General features: G+C 37.9%; 1 protein-coding gene across 1 annotated transcript in view; it reads right to left on the bottom strand.

The window, feature by feature from the left end:
• Window positions 1–7,122: 7,122 nt before the first annotated feature.
• Window positions 7,123–16,481, bottom strand: part of LOC124249075 (LIM zinc-binding domain-containing Nebulette-like) — a 210,469-nt gene continuing 201,110 nt past the window's right edge. The window contains exon 9 of the mRNA XM_046679848.1: window positions 7,123–8,911. The gene's annotated coding sequence lies outside the window, so the exon portion shown is untranslated. The remainder of the gene's footprint in view (window positions 8,912–16,481) is intronic.

Below are 16,481 nucleotides of genomic sequence, written 5' to 3'. Positions count from 1 at the left end.
GTGAGCTGGCAAATATTTAACAACCATCTCTCCCAGGGAAAGGAAGGAAGGAAGGCAGGGAGGGAGGGAGAGAGAGAGAGGCCCAATTGGCTCAGGTGAGCTGATGTGAGCTGCTCCACAAAGCGCTGTTAAGTAACAGCAGCCTATATCTCCCAGTAAATGGACCAAGGGTTGCCAGTCAACCTACAAGACTAGTCTTCCAATGTTTTTATTGTGGTCTGACCAACAAGTCCTCTTTTATTTTTTTAAAGATTGGCACCTGAGCTAACAACTGTTGCCAATCTTTTATTTTTCTTCTTCTTCTTCTCCTTCTCCCCAAAGCCCCCCCAGTACATAGCTGTTTACTCTAGTTGTGAGTGCCTCTGGTTGTGCTATGTGGGACACCACCTCAGCATAGCCTGATGAGCGTGCCACGACTGCGCTTAGGATCCGAACCAGCGAAACCCTGGGTGGCCCAAGCAGAGTGTGCGAACTTAACCACTCGGCCACGGGGCCAGCCCACCCAAATTTTTTCTTCTTCTTCTTCTTTATGGTTTTTTATTTTTGCTGAGGAAGATTCACCCTGAGCTAACATCTGTTGCCAATCTTCCTCTTTTCACTTGAGGAAGATTGTCCCTGAGCTAACATCCATGCCAGTCTTCCTCTATTTTGTAGGTGCATTGCTTCCTCAGCATGGCGGCTGATGAGTGGTGTAGGTCCACACCCGGGAACTGAACTCAGGCTGCCAAAGTGTAGGGCGCCGAACTTAACCACTAGGCCACGGGGCCAGCCTCTAATCTTCCAAATTTTGAAATAGGCATTTCAAGGTATACCATTATGCCCTATTCTTTTCCTTACCTGTATGTTCATAAAATCATTCTAAAGAATAAGATTTCAGATTTAAGCAGCACTTCTTCTCTAGTGATCAGCAGATATGATAAAGTCTGTGTTTGTGTTACTCTTAAAGGTGATCCAGAGGGATATAAGATATTGCACACACGAATGAAGAAAGTGGAATGGAAAATAATTTAAGAGGCAGATTTTATTGTATCCAAACAGAGCCTACCCTTTCTAAAGAGCTACCTTGACACCCAAAAAGATCTGGTGAGTTTCCTTTTAATGAGATTCAATCCATAACAATGTACAACATAGTAAGTATTCATTGAAAGTGTGATAGTGGTGACTTTTATATTATGTATTCTCTGATTTATACAAAACTGATGAAGATAATTTACAAAAAAACTGAGGAATTCTCTAGATTTAGACTATAATATTAGGAAAAATTCATCCCAAAATATCAGAGCAATAATAATTGTACAAAGGAAATACTGGCCTTATATGCAGTCCGAGCTGAAAATGAGAATTTCATTTAACAATATGGATAATTTTTAAATGTATGTGCTCTAGCCATTTCTTATAAATCTAACCATTTTTAAAGCACAATGTAGCTACTTATAAGATTTCAGTGAAAAACTGTCAAAAAAGTAAACTTTTTAAAGGGCCATCCTACTCTGAGGGTCTTCATTACGTCAAAATTTTTACTTAAGGATAAAGTTTTTTGAAAAGGAAGTAATCTTGCTGACACACCTTTATGAAATGGCAAGGACATCTTTTTTCAAGATTTTTTTTTTTTTAAAGATTTTATTTTTCCCTCTTCTCCCCAAAGCCCCCCGGGTATAGAGTTGTGTATTTTTAGTTGTAGGTCCTTCCAGTTGTGGCATGTGGGACACCACCTTAGCATGGCTTGATGAGCAGTGCCATATCCGTGCCCAGGATCCGAACCTACAAAACCCTGGGCCACCGAAGTGGAGCGCATGAGCTTAACAACTCTGCCATAGGGCCAGCCCCTTTTTTTAAGATTTTAATTAAGCTTTGATACAAGACCACTATTATCATAACCCTATGAAATATTTTTTCCTACAGAAATATCACTGCATGCGCATTTGATCAAGGCTACACTTGGTTCCTTGTTTTAAGATTTAAAATCACTATATATTTTATTTCCTTGACAATTCTTTATGATATTTACAGTACTTTCTCTTGTACAAATAGTCATGAGTTAGGGAAACTCCGATTTTAATTTAATCAAGTTAAATAGTTAAATTGTATAATCCCATCTTAACCAAAATATTCATATGTAGGGGCTTTTAAAAACTTATAATAGCTTTAGATCTTCTGAACAAATCTTAAAAGATCTTCTTTCGAGACTAACTTATTGCCAATTAAGTGTGGCCAAGTCAAAATACAAAAATTCCTGTGAAGGGGTAAATTATCTGTATTATAAAATCTAATCTCCTGGGAAAGAGCTGAAGAAGACTTTATTATAAAGAAAATTACAGGAGGCTGGCCCTGTGGCCGAGTGGTTAAGTTCGCGCGCTCCACTACAGGCGGCCCAGTGTTTTGTTGGTTCGAATCCTGAGCGAGGACATGGCACTGCTCATCAAGCCAGGCTGAGGCAGCATCCCACATGCCACAAGTAGAACGACCCACAACAAAGAATATACAACTATGTACTGGGGGGCTTTGGGGAGAAAAAGGAAAAAAATAAAATCTTAAAAAGAAAAAAGAAAATTACACACATTTTCATGCTTTAACTAGTTCTTTATTTATCTTTTTTTAATACTTTAAGTTCAGTATTTCATTATTTTATTTTACTTTTCCTAAACACAGCAATGACAAATGTCCTGTTTAAGCAAACTATTTTTGCTCAAATATTCAAAGGTTAAAGTGTTTATGATATAATAATATTTTTTAAAAGATTATCGACAATGTATCTTTTAACGTATATTACAGGCTTTTATGATGGCTGTGGTTCAGAGACAGGACCACTGATTGCATTCGGGGCCACAATTTGACAAAGATTACAACTGACTCATGAACTAGGTTATAACAGGGCTTCCGCTCAAGTTCTTTATGTTATACTCAAAACACAGAACACATGCATGAGATTATATTCCACACTGAATTGATAGCAGAACTTTATTCTACTTCCTAGCCTGGCAAAAACACTGACTGACCAGGCAAGAATGACCATGGGCAGAAGAGATTTGAAACTCACTAGATCCTCATTGAATGAACCATAGTTCAAGAGCCGTCGACTGGAAAAGGGCGAGCAGTGGAAGCACCGCATCCAGTGTGGAGAGCGGGAGGGGCACCACCCGACGAGTCCCAAGACCTGGATTTGAAACTCCACTCTACAGTTGACCTGCTACGTGCTGGCAGGTGAGTCATTTGAGATCTTTGGTCCTTTATTTTCTCATCTGTCAAAAATTAGGCCAGACTTTCTAGTTCTAAGATTATGATTACCTGATTACCAAATTTATCTGCTTATCTACTAATCACCATGGTACGAACAGTTCAAAGACAAAAATATTATCTATCAACAATTTTTTTTATCAAATAACCTTTTGGTTTTTGGTGAAAGAGGAATAGAAGCAACTTACGTTGAATAACAGACACTGTGGTAAGTCCTTTCCATATCTATGGCATATTCATAAACTCTCTGAAAAGTCAATACTGTCAGGATCCCCAAACTGAAGCTCAGAAAGGTACAGTAATTTGCTTAAAAGCAATATCAACAGGGCTGGACCCAAGATCTCCTATATGTTTATATACTGCCTCCCCATATACACCCATGGTGTGCATCCAACACTACATTATACAGCTAAAATCTACTTTTAAAAACTATCTTTTCATTTTGACTACAGGTCAGAACCTACCCAGGTATGACTGAACGGCTAATAAAATACAGGACATTTATAAAGCCTGTTCCCATATACATCCAAATTATAAAGACACAGTCTTTAAACAACTACAAGGATATTTTCATGGGCTAATGCAAAAACTAGAGTACTTAAGTCAAGATACATATATATAAGTATAAGTGGATTCCATATGCACATAAAACAAGGATGTGTTCCCAAGGCATGGGAATCGTCTGTGATACAGCTATGCTGAGTATATTCATGGCTATGTCTTCCCAAGTTGATATAAACACAATCAGTGGGAAATTAAATTCTGATAGAACTAAGAGTACAGCTTTGAAAAGCTTTTAAGCATTTATCTCTACAATGATCTCACGGGGAGTTCAAGCTTGCTTTTCAAGCAACAACACTCACCGTATAAAGCTCTAAAAAGCAGATATTTATCACAGCATTCAACCTGTTGCAAGAATTTCTTGGCAGTTTGACTCAATATAAAAAAAATAAAGTTTTCATGTCATCACAAATGGGGAAATAAATTGTTATCCTAAGCACTACCTTTCCTTATCCCTCAATTTAATTAACATTCTCTCTCAAGGTTACGATAATAACTCGTATTATTCCTCGCACTAATAATATTTTAGTTATTCTGAAAATAAGAATGCAAATGAGAAAAAAATCACTTTTTAAAAACAAACTAGATGGCTAACACAAATTTATTTTATATTAGCTCTGTTTTATATTTTCTATTATATTACCACCTCCCAAAGGAATGCTTGGAGACTGCAGCGTACAAGAACAGCAAATCAACTGGCATTGACATACATTTGAAACACAAATGCATATTGCTCGTGTGTATATTATTTTCAAATAATTCAGTATTTGATTCAAAATATCAATATTTGAACCACTGCATATAAATCACTATGTTAGGCATTGCAAGAAATATAAAACAAGAAAATCTAGCCTTTTGTACTCAAGGAGCTTATAATCTATGAGTAGAGACAAAACAATTAGAGAATATACTAAAGTCATTAGAGAGTTACAGAATGCTATGAGGATCCAGAGGGTGGAGGATATCACAAATGTCAGGGAGCCTCTAAAGTTTCATGAACATTGCCTTTAACCTGCACCTTATGATGAGTCAGTGTTTCACAACTGAAAAAAGGGAGATGGGAAGACACAGCACAAGCAAAGACAACAGAATGGCCATACTATGGCCCCCAAGAGGAATAAGTTCATGGGGAAAATGAGGAGTAAGGAATACATGAAAGGCAGGATGGAGACAGCTTCAAACATCAAGCCAACAATTTTACATCTAATTCTATCAAAAATGTTGCTTCATAAAGTTTTAAGCAGGGGAGTGAAATATAAATCTAATACAGAAAGATTAATCCAGTTGCAACATAGGTAGGATATGCTAAAATGGAAGGAAAGAAGATATCAGAAGACTTCTGCAAAATAGCGAGGCAAGGAATAAAAACCTTTACCAGGGTCATGAAAGTTGTTAAAGGTAAAGATTTGGGAGACACTAAAGATGTGGGCTGAGCAACAGACAAGATGTGAAGAATGAGAGAAGAAAGGTCGTTCTTAGGTATTTTGAATCCTTTGGACAGAGAGAGAAATGGGCTCAGGCACAGGCATGTTGAATCTGAGATGGAATTGTTTAGGTAGAGTATAAGCCATCAGTTAGATATGCACAGTAGTTGGATTAGGGCACTGACTCAGCTCAGGGAAAGGGGTCCAAGTTCAGAGAGCCACAGGCACATTGTGGAGAAAGTAAAGACAGAACAATTTTCAAATGCATCTCCTAAAGAAAAGCAATTTATCTCCAAAAGACAGTGCTGATCATTCATGCTGTACACAGGATAAGGTACACTCCTGAAGCAAGGTCTCCCCCAAGACAAAGAAAAATTCTCTCTATTCTGTCTTCTTAACAATTCTTAAAAGCTAGACTACTTTATTTTAATGGAATGTTTCATTAAAAATATTTATTGAGACATCATTATATGAATTAGGAACTTGGGATACAAAAAAATTTATTATCTGCCCTAAGAGGTTTTTAAAACCTTTTACATATTCTTGTCTGGTTATAAAAATGATAAATCTTCACAGTTTACTGGAAATCACAAAAAGAAAACGAACCAAGTTTGAAATATTTTATTAAGAATTGTTGAATTTTGTCAAGTGCTTTTTCAGCACCAGATGGCTTTTTTTATCTGAATTTTTGATCAATATCAACAGCATATCAGTTTTATTATATTAATAGGTTTCCTAATATTGAACCATCCTTGCATTCTTGGGTTAAGTACTACTTGCGTTTCGTAGGTTATTCTTTGAGTGGACATGATTTTACAGCATTTGTTTATATAATAATATGTAGGTGATAACGCATATTTATGTTCATGACTAGAGCCATTTATGTTCATGAACTGGAGTTTTCTTTTGAGGCTGTTACCTTTTTTGCGCTCTATGCCAATTTATATACCTTTGAAATAGCTGTTCCTTGAAAATACCACAGACTTATTGATAAGCATAGCAGATATGTCAATAAATTACCATTGTGGACCATGTTCAGGTCTCAGGCTCTTATGAGCAGACTGTGAATAACATGATCTGACTACCCAGCTACAGCTCATTAGACCCAGAGCAGACACTGCACTTGGGGAGAGGAAGTGCATTGACCATTCAGTGACCAATAAGAACTGGTTTCATGAGTTTGAACCAAGACATTTAGCTGTAGATAATCAGATGTGGTAAGTGCTGGAGCTATAAAGCCAGGTTGACTCAGGTGGGTGGCTATTTTTCAATCACATGCTGATAAGCAGGCCAAGAAATTGTGTATTCAGAGAAAAGCAGAGACAAAGAACCATACAAACCCTAAAAGACATAGTAAAAGAGATTTGCTTTCTAATAACTTCAGAGTTCCCATGAAGTCCTGCCATACTTACTAGAACAGTTTCCTATGAGATTACCCAACACCATTCCTAGAAATCCCTTTTTTCTTTAGCCATTCCTTGGAAACAAACATGCCTAAGACAATATCAGAGACAAGAGCCTTTTACAAAGCTAATTACATATTTCATAATATTTTTCAGTGTTTTAGTTCATTATGGCTTTACTCAGCTTTTATAATTCCTCTAACGTCGATTTTCGTAGACTACATATTTCTTTTAAAAATCCATTTCATTTATGTTTTCCAGATTTATTAACATCATGTCCTCTTGAGGGTTCTGAAATTAATGATAATCTAATCAGACTCTGAACTAGAGGTAACTACACAACCAGACAGATGTTCAAAACAAAGGAAATGTATGAGAAAGTAAAAATAATAGAAATGGAGATCGTAAATTATCAAGACAACTTTAATAAATTTAATATACATTGAAGACACTAGCTCTCAAGATTTATTTTTTATATATTTTCATAATAAAAAGTCTGATCATAGCATAGAGCAGGAATCTAAATGAATGGAAATAAATGAGCCTATCATTACAATAATATTTCACCAACAATACTTTTTAGACATTTAAATATACAAGGCACCAGGCTTTGAAGTTTTTAAGGCTGATGTTTTAAATCAGATCTGCAAGCTAACAGAACATATTTACATCCAGATAGTAAATGAACATTCTATTGAAAAAGTAATTGTTAAAACTCATCTCTAAATGTTATAACCTTCTCACTTAGTTAGACAGTAGAGTAAGACATAAAAGACTGTCTTTCTATGGTAAATCTTTATTAACTAAGTCATCCCTTGTTTCAGAAATAGCTAGCCTTTTATTTCCTAGGTGAGAAGTGGAACATGATGAATCATAAGATGATTAACCAGTTATCCAGTTTGACTAAATGTTAGATGAGTACAGATTGCTGAATGTCAGAATTCTAGAACTGTAGGCGAGAACTGTTTCTTCTGGAGTTCCCAACTTCTTAGTCTACACAACCCTGACATACAACTATACCGGAACAATTACAAATGTGGGAGGGGTGGAAATAGAAACAAACCATCAATTTAAAATATCAAAATTTTGAAATGTAGGAATATCTAGGGTTCTATTATGAAAGCTTTCTTGGGTAGCTTTAACTTGCAAATACAATGTAATTTTCAAATACTCCCTTGATTAAAAGCTTCTAACTTTGTTTAGGTATAAAATGTGTCCCCTATGGAACCTCCTCAAGGCAAGAGACTGTTTTATAGTCCACCGCTAGAGTGATGGATCCATGACATCTGAAGCAAGGTGTACTCACCCTGCACTGCTGACGTGCAGGAAAAGTCACTAGAATGTCGATGATAGTTTTTTTACCCTTAAAATTTAAGAAAGAAAACTTCATTATTTCATGGATCTACAGTAGCATCTGTATGTAATTTATAAGTAAATATAAAATATACTGGGAAACGAGTTCAGACTTTCATTTATCGATAGGGACCGCACGGTGAAAAAGACGAGCTTTCAGTGCGCTAAATTATAAACCTCTTGCGGACGGGAACCAGACACCTGGTTTAGCATAGGTTTCCATCTGTACCTATCACAGAGTTGATAAGAGGACAAACTCTTTACAAAGTTAAAAATCGGCTTGTGAATCCAAAGTCTACCATTTTGTCCTCTCCCAGCACACAGACACACACAAAATTGCACTTACAATTCTTCCAGCAAAATACTGTCCTCTATAATAGTCACTAATGTAATTTCACACTGGCCTGATACATTTCATTCATTTCTCTCTTCCCAATGTCCTGTCCACTATTTCTCTGAGAGAATACAACTATAACGGCAATAAAGTTTTCATCTTTCTTCCTGATACGTCTATTGGTATCAAAACTGAAGTGAATGGTGGAATGTGCCTTGCTGAGCTAGGCTGCAATTTGAGGCAGTTCAGGAAATGTCAATTTTATTTATTTCTGATTGCACATAAAGCTTCAACTATTCATGCGTCAGCCACACATCACTATGCATCTCACCTCTAACTGGGAACTCGTGACAATTTGGATCTGGAAAAGGCTTGCAAAAGTCAAGGTAGTTATGCAAATTTTGCCATAAACAAACTTGTAGGGAGGATGTTCAGTCAACATAGGAAAATCGACTTTCTGAACATCATGTAAAATGCTTGAGCAGCAACCATGTCGATAAAATCAATGTGCTTTTCTGTCTCACACTGGCCTTCTCCATAATTATTCTATTTTATTTTCAAGATACTTCTTTGTGTAGATGCCAAGATCATATGAATAACATCTGAAGGAAAAAAATAAGAAAAAATATTTTTAAATCCCCCTTCCTACAATCTGGTATAAGCAATTTAATTGTGTTAAAAGAAAGGTGATGTTATAAATGAAATTTAATATGATCACTGGGGAAACAAGGAAGAACATTTGTTAAAATATTAATAAAATAATAGGATCCAAAATGATATACATGGGATACAGTGAGCAGAGTGGTTAAAACTTAGGTGTTGGAGTGAACACACAAATTAGGATTCAGGTTCCGTTGTTTATCAGCTCGGGGACATGGGGCAAGTCATTTAACTTTTCAGAGCCAAGCATCCCTCATCAGTGAAATAATAAAGACTGTATCCTTAGATGGGTTTTGTGATGATTAACTAAAAAAATGTCCTTAGAGCACCTTAATCAGTACCCTTAAGTAAGTTCTTAATAAAGGCTTAATATTATCATCATTCTCTCAAAATTGTTTCCACTTAACGACCATATGAAAGCAAAAGGTAATGCACAAAAAAATTCCAGAAATATGTTAATATTTTGGTCAATTCTCTCTGGAATTTTTCATGCTCTTCTCATCTTTGCAAAATGGAAGACCAAAAAGTAGCCCATTCAGGGGTTATCTCTAAAAATGCTTCCATTTCAAACTTTATGTTTTTATAAACCCAGGAATTATGTCACCATGACTTTTGTCTAAAAATATTTTTAACACATACTATAAAGCCTCTGTTATTAGAACTGTGTGCTATTGGAGCATTAGTAGATAGAATGGGATAAACAGTCCAGAGATAAACCCAAGTGCATATGATAAAGGGCATTCTAGCCAATGGGGAAAAGGAAGACACCTTAATAAATAATGTTAGAACAAGGGAAAAATATATAATTAGAGCCACTCCTCATACCTCACACCACGATCAATTCCAAATGAGGTCTAAATGTAAAACACGAAAACAGGAAGAAATTACTTTATAACCTGGGAGCAGGAAACCATTCCTAACTCAAAATCCAAAATCAATGGGAAAAGAATGACTCCATAAAAATAAAAATGAAAAATAATCTAAAATTTACACATAAAAATAAAACACGGTAAGCAAAACAAAGATAGGAGGGGACAAAATTGCAACCTATCATGAAGGAATAGTAGCCCCAATATATAAGGAACTTTTAAAAATTGAGAAGGAAAAGATCGACAAGCCAATAGGGACAAAGGATTAACACACAGTTCACAGAAAAAAAGAAACGCAAATGGTCCTCAGCATAAGAGAAGGTGCTCAACTTGACTAACGATAAAAAATACATAAATTAAAACAACACAAGATCCCATTTTTTACCTATCAAATTAGCAAAAACTCCAAAAGCTTACAACATATTCTGTTGTGAGACTGTGAAGAAATCAGCGCTCTCACGAGTTACCGTTGGGAACACAACGTTGTTCAACCCCAATGGATGTGAATTTGGCAATATCTAGCAAAATTACACATGCGTTTGCTCTTGGATCTATCAGTTCTCTTTATAAAAATCAATTCCCAAAAGTACTGGTAAAAAACTTGAGATGATATATGTACAAGACTATTCATTACAACACTAATAATTGCAAAGGACTGGAAATAACCCAAATGTCCATCAACAAGGGACTGGTTAAATAAACTATAGACCAGCCACATAATGGAGCTGTCAGTTCCATAAGGCAGATCTCCATATACTGTTATGGAGTGATTTCCAGGATACATCAATAAAGAAAAAAAAGCAAAGTACAGAAGAGTGTGTACTGAATGTTACCATTTGGAAGAGAAAGGGAAGAATACATGCTATATATACACATCAACTTACATATTCAAGAAGAAATAAAGGAAGGATGACCAAAATTAAGAAAAAAGAAAAAACAAAATAACTTGTATCAACAAAGGGACAAAACAGGAAGGAAGAAATGGAGCTAAAAGTGAGATATCTCCCCAAATACTTCATTTCATAGTTTTGATTTTGGAAAATCATGTAAACATTTTATATAATTAAAAAATATAAGTAGCTCAAAAAGACAAAAGTAAAGCAACCTCCAAAATTCAAAAAAATGAAATCAATGGAACTAACTGTACATCAAATTAAGTAGCATAACTACACAGAAAAGAATTCTTTCTAGTATTTCGGTATGCTGTATTCAGCATATTTAGTAATAATAAGATTGCTATTTTGAAAACACTGTATTTTCCTCTTTCTTAAAAAAATATGTATTTACTAGCTCTGTCTACTGAAAATGTCTAGAAGTAATGACAACCCAATAAAAATAAGTAATCAAAATATTAGAAAGACTTTCATTCTATGTTCATGAACAGTCTGAGATAATCACCCAAGAAAGTGAATTTATGCCTTTTTCTAATAGAGGAACCAAATGTTGAGATTTTATCTATACTGTTGAGAATATGGACTGGTGCGAATCTATGGCAAATTTTTCAGGTCTAAGGTGAAATTAGGAAAAAAAAGGACAAATTCACACACACACATTACTATGTTCATATATATACACACAAACACACATACACACATATAAATACAAATATAAATGTATATGTGTGTACCTGTGTGAATCTGAGGTTAGCAATAACCCTTACTACAGTTTTATGTGAAAATGCACTTCTTTAGAAGGGAAACTAGAGTAGGCAATGGTCTTCTAAGTAGGTCCCCAAAATTCTTTTTTTTAATTTTATGGCTCCAAATCAAATGTCTAGACACTGTATGGAGAGCAAAACCCACAAACACAAAGAAGCACGAGAGTCCAGAGAAAAGAGCCTGAGCCTGGAGACACAAGAGCCAGGAATAGCGTCTCCACTCTGCATCACCCAGGTTGTGACTCTGGGCCAGTAACTGAACCTCTGTGTGCCTTGCTGACCTCTCTGTGCCACAGGGTCCCAAAGAAGGGCCCCACCTACCCCACAGGGTTGTTGTGAGGCTCCAAAGGCACCAAGTGCTTCAGAAACATTAAAACCATGAGAAAGACACAATTTCTTCTACTTCCCCAGGATGTGTACAGTGATACAGCAATAAATTCATAGAGCATCACTTCACATCCCTCTCTCCCCCCCACCAAAAAGTGGGGTGATCCATTTAAGAGCACTCAAGACTGGAAGGAACCTGACAGAAAAAATCTAGCCTATTCCTTCTAATCAGCAGGACTGCATCAAAACCATTCTGGACAGATGGGTATTTAGTTCTATTTTTAAAAACCTCCAGGGAAGGAGATTCTGCAAACTGCCTTGGCAGCTGATGCGCCCATGCATCATAGGATAACTCATAAATATAAGAACAGTGGAGGGGGGCCTCCAGAATGCAGCCCAGCGTGTGTGCACCCATGGAGCACTGACACGCAGCTAAGGATTATTCTGAAAATTCTAGCCATCTTTTTGATTGCTCTTCCTCTTCCTTTTAATTATAATTGGTCCTTCAGAAAGCAAGTAAGTTGGGGGGGGGTGGGGGAGAAGACCTTGTGCTAATAAGAAAGATTCTGAATAATGTAAAATGAAATGATTACACCAAATGCACAGAAACAGAACGATTCATACAGAAATAAGGGTGGGGTGTGAGACGGGCATTTTTCCCCCCGGCCCATGGTAGACGCTCAATAAACGTCTGTTAGATGAAGGCCTCTGCGAAGCATAATCTACCTCCTATCCAGACGAATGGGAAAGTGGTTTCTTGATATGCTATTGGGAAGTGACCACAGCACGGCTGATTTAATGTTGGGGCCAGTCAAGTCTGTCATTCATGCTTTCACATGGGTACTGACTCCAAGAACCTGTTATCTACCGACTCAGGTAGACTTCAGGACTTAGTTCCAGGCCGTAGGAACTCTTCATATCCAAAATCCAAGCAGGAATGACAGGAGGGGACAACTGGAGGATGATCCAGCCCAGACTTCCTTCTCCGGCCCTTTTCTGATTCATCTGCCCAGAGGGGTGCCTTTTCTAATTCTGCACAAAAGCACTATGTAAGGTTTCAGAAGCTTTACCGTGCCCCCACCTCTAGGTCTCCAACATATGAAGACTTCTCTCTCAACAGAGAACAATTCTTGGACACTGACTAGCAAATCCAGTATCACTCCAAAGCACAGTTCGTCAACTAGGGCAATTTTCCCCCAAATGGGGACATTTGGCAACGTCTAGAGACATTTTTGATTGCTCCACCCGGGAGGTCAGATTGGTGTTTAGTAGATAGCGACCAGATGCTGCTAAACCTCTTATAATGCACAGGACGGTGGCCCACAACAAAGAATTATCTGGCCCAAGATGTCACTAGTGCCAATGTTGAGAAGCCCTGTGCTAAAGTCCTTCCTAGAGTGTCTCTGAGGCCATGAAGGTTTTCTCTGTGACAGCTTACAGCGACCAATCTGCTTAGGCACCCACACCTTAACCTGCTGATCCAATGCATATTTATTGAACGCCTATAGCTCTCTACTCCGCACGCAAACAAATACAAGGGACAACCCTTGCTCAGAAACACTAATAAGCTAGTTGGAAAAGAAAGTGCAAAACATGGTATCTTGTTGGAAAAAAACAAAACAAACTAAAAACCCAGGCGGTATCCAAACACATAACTACATAGGGTGTTTCTGTCATTTCTGATGAGAAGAGTGAGAATGTGGATGAACAGAGCCTCCTGAAATGAGTCTAAAGTAACACACATGAAATTGAGAGAGAAGGGGTGGAGGCAATTTAGTTTACTATGCTCTCTGGAACACTGTTGAGTGCTCCCCACAGAAAGAGATTATAAATAGTAGTTCAGTTCCAGGTCAGCCCAGAAGAGCTTACTTAACCATAATCCGGCAGAGATGATATAGCCAGAGAAGTCCTGGGCTACAAGAGCCCCCAGCTCTGTGACTCAGAAGAAAGAAAGACAAAGAGATTATCTGTCCCCTCCCTATTTCCTCCCTTCCCTCTTCCTCTCCCCCCACCCCACGCCAACTCTCCCAATAAAGGTAAAAGTAATCTTAGAAGACTTTTAACTAGTTCTTTTTACGAACATTTTAAAAATGTAGATAGAAATTCAAACCGTACCAAAAAAATTGCAAAAACAAAAAGTCCCCAGGCTCCTCTCCCAGAGGCAGCCAAAATTACTGTTCATTACATTTCTTCCAGAAACACTCTCTGCATATACTCGTGCAAACACACACGTATGTGCATATATAACCTTTCAAATTTATGTATGGCAATGGCAGCATACGGTCCAGCCTGTTTTGCACTTTCTTTTTAACCATAAATCTACCTTGTTTCTTGAATGGCTGCAGAATATTCCATCATATGGATGTACGATTTGTATCAATATTTGGATGGCTCCCAGGAACATTCTGAAAGAGCAGAAGTTTATCTTTCCCCTCTTACAACCCAGTATCCCACACCCCAAGGTTTCCCTGCCTGTAATGAAGAGCTGCTCCAAGCCCTTTGCCTTCTCTACTGACCGGTTCTGCTCCAGCCCCTTTCCCACAGTGTCCACCCTCCGAAGCACCAGCTTCCTCTCTCCCCCAGACATACTTACCTTCTTTCAGAGTGGCTGACCTCCCTGACCCTAATTTGAGTAAAGCATTCTGATTCACACTAATTATTATATGAATTACTGACAAGTCCTTAACTCTCACACTTAGAAAAGGAGATGTTTGTTAAATAAGTTGAATCCAATTACTGGAATTCCAGGAAGAACAACAGAATTGTAAAAACAAAATAAGGCAGAATAGAAGCTGTCAGGAGCACAGAAATCTGAGTTGAGGGTCAACCATATTGACTTCTTTTTTTTCTGAGGAAGATTTGCCCTGAGCTAACATCCATGCCAGTCTTCCTCTATTTTGCATGTGAGCTGCCACCACAGCATGGCCGCCAACGAGTCGTGTAGGTCCACACCCGGGAACTGAACGCCAGCTGCCAAAGAGCACACTGAACTTAACCAACAGGCCACAGGGCTGGCCCCCATATTGACCACTGACTCACGTCAGAGGATCCAGGCAGAGAGAGCTTCCTCTAACTGATGATATTTTTGGCAGTTTCTTCTTTTTCTCCAGCTATAAGTCCAATTACTCTTCAAAAGTTCTGAGCTTTTTCACAATACTCTTATTCAGTAGGGGGACTCGGGGTTGGGGGGCAGCTGTCTGTAGGAATGGGTCATTTATAAACGGGTATTTGTAACACAAGTACCCACCATTCTGAGACTTGCCATGAGTAAACTGAGAAAGAGCAGGAAGGAACATTTTGTTTAACTGAACTTCCCTTCTACAGCTTATGAAATCCAATATGCCGTATAAAAATACCAATATCTCTGCATCAGACGCACAGAAAGTTGCCTGGGTAGCTACTGGCATCTTGTTGCTACATTACAGACAGAAATAACTGCTCCCTTTTCACCACGGGCAGGATGGACACAGACTCATTTCTGAAATTATATCCTGTTTGGAGAGAGATCCAAAGTAATTGCTGAAGTAACATGGTAACATGGAGCCTTAGGCATAATTTATATTAATAGGACTCTTTTGCTATCCTTATGAAACTTGACCAGTTTTTCAAAGAGGACTTAAACAAACTTGTGATTTGATTATATGAAATTCTGCTTCTTTTAGAGTCCCTCGTTACTCTTTCTTTTTCTAAGTTTCCTATTGCAAGCTTTGGCTCGAAAACAGAAAGCCTAATGCTGCCTACACATCTATATGGAAATTATCCACAGTTTGTCCCAAAGGTTATTGAGTATTAGATATCACATTCTAGGGATTTCTATTCTATTCTGTTCTTCGGGCACATATTACAATACGACTTAGTCTCCAGGAAAGAAACCTGTCTCTCATTAGCTGGAGCAGCCAAGGAGGAATTTTCGTTGGATCCATGTGAGCCAAGCAGGTACACGGGTACAGCGTGTGACCTTGCATTCTGCAAGGGCCTGCTGCACTGCTGCCTACTATGCTTCCAGCTGAAGAGTTACGCTGAGTAAGCTTTGCTAACAGTATTCAGGAATGAGGAAGAAAAGAATGCATATGAAGACAGAAACACAACCTATGCATATTCCTGTCAACAGCACAAGCTCTCAGCTAAGACCTAAAATCTCAAAGACAAAAGAGACAGAGGCCCCTCTCCAGAAAGAGACCACAGATGAGTGGGAAAGATAAATGAGTAAACAATCACAAGTGAATGGAAGCAAGAAGAAAAGGGAGAGATGTGGAAGGTCTGAACCAGGCAGTGGCAGTGGGTAGAAAGAAGGGAAGAGAGCGGAAAGACTTGGAGAGTCACTTTAACACAACTGATGACCAGACGCTGGGGCAATGAGAGAGCAGGAGTTGAAGATGACTGAGGTTTCCGACTTTGGCGACTAGATGTCTGGTGATGACACTAAAGAAGATAGGGAACGAAGAAGAAGAAAAGAAAGGGATAATGAATTGTTTGGGATGCAATGACCTCCAGATGCCCAGAGAACACTGTGGTAGATCATAAACTTCAGTGTAACCCTTTAAAATTTATATTAACTTTAAATTATTCTCATAAAAAATAAATACGTCTTTTCTTCCCAAGGATTCCTAATGCAAGCTTAACAATCTCAAGACAAAAGGAGAATTTCATCAAAAATGG

Source organism: Equus quagga, chromosome 12 (assembly GCF_021613505.1).
Source record: "Equus quagga isolate Etosha38 chromosome 12, UCLA_HA_Equagga_1.0, whole genome shotgun sequence".
Taxonomy (NCBI): domain Eukaryota; kingdom Metazoa; phylum Chordata; class Mammalia; order Perissodactyla; family Equidae; genus Equus; species Equus quagga.
Note: the sequence above shows the minus strand (reverse complement) of the source record. Positions and strands in the feature narration are given on the sequence as shown.